Genomic DNA, 4,264 nt, shown 5'->3' on the forward strand with positions numbered 1-4,264 from the left:
GCCAGTGGTCCAGCCTGCTCCTTATCCTGCTAAGGGCACGTCAGCAGCAGGGCCACACCATCTGCCTGCCACTGGGGCTTCCTCTTGGACAAAAAGGCAACAGTGGTTCAACAGGTACAATTTTAATTATTTTTTGTTTTCCTCCTTAGACACTGGCATGCCATCATAAATGGTTTGGCCAGACAGGGAGTGGGGCCAGCCTGGAAAGTGCTGAGGGTGACTCCCTGTCTCTTGGCCTCTGCAGGTGTCTCTGCAGGGAGGATGCTGCATGAGGTGTGGCCTCAGCACTGGTTCACCGGGGCTTGCAGTACTGAAGGACACCTCACAGAGACTCTGTCAGAAGGTGTTCTTCTCATTGGCTGCTTTGCTCTGTCTGATCTGTCTCTTGTCTGATCTCTGTCCTGTGACCAGCCACATGAGGCCTCATGTGCTGGGAGGAAAGAAGGCTGATGTCAGGCTGTGGTGGTGGTAAAAGTAGGGTTAAATTAGGATTTCTTCTCCTATCTCCATGAGCTGTCCTGTGATTACCCTTGGGGAAGCACCCCAGCAGCTGGGACTCTTCAAAAGAGGGAGAAGGACAAAAAGTCACCAAAAGAGATTTTAGCATGGCCTCTTAAACAGGTATTCTTGTCTGAGATGCTCTGATATCATTAAGATGAACATGATATAAATAAGTAGATATGGTATCAGTGACATTGAAGTCCATTGAAACGTTTGGTTAATAATACCTGGAAAAAAGGTGAAGCTCTGTCAGTGAACTGTGCCCTATATCACATGATTAACCTGAAGCTGGACAGATTTGTACCTGTTCCTGGCCACAGGACTACCAGGTACCACCACACAGAGCTGCAGTGTATATGCATAAATAAAAAGGAAGCTTGTGCCAAAATTCTTCGATGGAACAGTTTGCAATATTTAATACCAGTTTCTCCAAATCAGAAAGCACCGAGCCCACTTATGGGACAATGAAAAGCAACCCATCTTCAGGACATCCTGAGAAGGGTGGAGATGAAGGATATTGCCATGCAAAGTGTCCCAATGAACACCAGCTTCTTGTTTGGAGCTGCAGGCTGTGAGGAGTGGTGCATGACCAGGTCCCTGCGTGTTGCCTTTGCCTACCTCCAGGAAAGCGTCTGGCTGCTGCTGACAAGGGAGAGCTGTGAATATCTGGGGTGACAGCTACTGCTACATAAAAGGGGAAAGGGACCTCCCCTCACATCAGTGGTTCCTGCCCTATCTCTCCAGCCCCGCTGCAGGAATGGCAAGCCCTAGAAAAGCTCTAAGCACGCGCTGGTACCTGGTAAGCCAAGATCCTCTGACTTTTACATGTAGTGCTCAATGAGAAGCCTCAGAGCATAAGCTAATAGACAGCAGTTCTTTTAGTGAAACCTTTATGTTAATTCAATACAGACTACTTATGGAATTTCCCTTCTCTGAGAAAATCTCAACTTCTGTAGAGAACAGCACTCAGTCTTGTTCTTTCTCTTTTCAGAACTTCAGAAGTTCCCTCGAAAATTCCCTGAAGCCTTAATAATAATGATTCTCAGTTGCATGTCAGGATGTAATGTACAATGTAAAGTTTTCACATTTGACGCTCAGCATAGTTAAATTTACCACAGTGCTTCACATTCAATTTATCCCAAGAATTCTATCAAAATCACATACTGTTCAACTAGAGATTTATCATGGGGTGCTTAACAATGAATTATTCAAGACAGCCTAATGTATCGTGGTTTCTTGAGAGCCTAATGTGTGTATGTGTATATATTTATACATAAAATACCTGTGAGCCATTACAGAAAACCAGTTTCTGAACGAGGTTTCAAGAGTAAAACAAGAGGATGTTTAAAAATAGGTGTCCTCCTGAAAATACAGCGGAGTTTTAAAGAGAAGAAAACCTCAATAATCTTCCTTGTTCAGCTGTACACATAGTCATTTAAAGAGGATCTATATCCTGCAGGACTCCTTTTAGGTGAAATTTTAAAAGTATCTAAATTCTGCAGTGAAGGTGGTGTGGTTTTTTTTTTTCCCTATGTGCATATTGATGTGGCATTTAAAATCTCGCTGAAAAGTTTTAAAGAATTTCCCTCATTTGCAGGTTTGAGAAGATTACTCTGTGCCTCCTACTAGCAATCATCCACAGTATTTTTCCCAAAGTACTTTACTGAGTGGGTAAGCACTTCCTTTTTACTGATGGAAAAACAGACAAAAAAAGATGAAGTGGTCTGCCCGGGATAAACAGCTTGGTATGCTGCCTTTTCAAAGCCCTTGGGATTGCATTTTTTACCTGGCCAGGGGGCAGCCTGCTGGAACGACATTGAACTGTGCTCAAGGCAGCCCTTTGGCCCTTAGCTGTGCTCGCTGGAGTGGAACAGGTTGAGGAGAGTCCCCAGCTCACAGCTGCCTCTGGCTGATTTTTCAGATGGCCCTGGAAATAATCCCAAGGGGCCAGACTTTCAGTTCTTGATTTTGTCCTCTGACCCAAACTGACTTTGGGATGACTGGTTTTATGTTCAAGGGAGGATCAGCTGCCACCATATGATACACATCCCTGAGGACCTGTCTCCTCTTTGACACCTCATTGAGTCTTTCTTGTTAAGACAGTTGTGCTTGTCTGTTAGAGGAAGGGCACTTATTATATTCCTGTGCACATAGGTGTGGTGAGAGGGCTGGGTTTTCACTCGTGGGTGGGAGACAGTTTGACTACTTCTAGCAGAAGAAACCTTTCCTGCTGGCTGCAGTGGGTTTGCTATGGTCTCATTTCAACTTGCAGGCTGGAGCATCTATTTTGAACTTACTCAGGTCCTTGTGAAAAGATGAGTGACCTAGAACTGCCTTTGGCACCAGCAGCAGCTGTGATGGCTCCTTCTTCCTAAGGCACCTTGTGAGGAAGGGCCAGTATCTGACACTTTCTCCCTGATGACTCTGGTGACCACAATCTGAGGCTTCCAGACAATGAGTAGCAAAGAAGGATCTAGATGCTATGTGTCCCAGAGGCCTGCAGGACAGACTTCAAGGGACAGCTGAGCAGAACAAGTAGAGGCTCAGACCTAGCTTCAGAGGTTGCGTGGTCCTGGGTTTGTGACTGGTGAGACTTGGTACACTAATTTAAGCTTATGGCACCTGTAGGATCATATTCATGCTGATGTGTTTAGGATAACAGCAACTCTGTTCTTTAGCAAGTCAGAGTCCCAAGCCTAAAAGCCAGACAAAGGAAGAGCAAGGTGGGGGAGGGGGGGACAGACAAGGGACAAGACAAGCACTGTCTCTAGCAATAAAGAATCGTCATTTGCTTGTCCAATAGGAGCAGCAGAACACATTTCTCCTGAAGATACTCTTTGAGGGTCTGATTTTTCCAGGAATCTCCAGTTCAGCAATGAATACTATCTCTTGCCCTGACCACCAGTTGCAAACTAGCCAGGGATTTCACTTACATTTATTTGCCTCCCGTGTTGGCTCTGGGCAGGACATAGGACAGGTTACCCACAGCAGAGAACCTGCCACCACTGTAAGCTGGAAGTGTTCTCAAGGTATAATTTAAGTGAACTCAAGAGGAAAAATAGCCCAGAGACAGCGCCTGTGGCCAAAAGCTCTGGCAGAAGTGGTGTCATGTCAGTCCACAACCATGCAGCGAGCTACTCTGCATCTTCCTGCCTTGGTTTCTCCCCTGTGAAATGGAGATTAAAATACTCATCTGTCTTACGAACATGATTAAATGTAGGTTGAAAGGACTCCCTGTAAAAACCTTGAAAACTCTGAGAATGGTGGTCCTGTTTGCTTAAGGCACGATCTGGTCTGGACAGGGGACACCAAAGGGAAGGAGGTAGCAGGGCCAAGGTGCTCACAGCTGAGTACACAGACTGCCAGGGGAGTGCAGGCACAGGAGGAGGGAGAACACGGAGGTGATACAAGAAATATTTATTTGGGTTTGTTTGCTAAAGACATCATGTACTGGATTCAAAAGCAAAACCCGATCGAAAACGCAAGGGGCAATGAAAAGCTGCCAACACTGCTTTTCGGGGAGTTTGGGTGACAAAAGAAAAAAAAAAGAAAAAAAAGAAATGCCAAATTCCCCTCCTCAGTACCCAAAGCCCATCCCGGGCCCCCTCGCCTTTTGGAGGTCGGCCCAGCGCTCGCTTGCCAGTGGTGTGGGAGAAGGGAGGGCAGCCCTTGGCCGGGTAGTGTGACCCGGCACGGCGAGCGCACACGCACACAGACACACGTGTGTGCTGTGCACACACACCCCAGCAGCTGAGGCAGGAAA

This window comes from Geospiza fortis, unplaced genomic scaffold (assembly GCF_000277835.1).
Source record: "Geospiza fortis unplaced genomic scaffold, GeoFor_1.0 scaffold219, whole genome shotgun sequence".
NCBI classification, from domain to species: Eukaryota; Metazoa; Chordata; class Aves; order Passeriformes; family Thraupidae; genus Geospiza; species Geospiza fortis.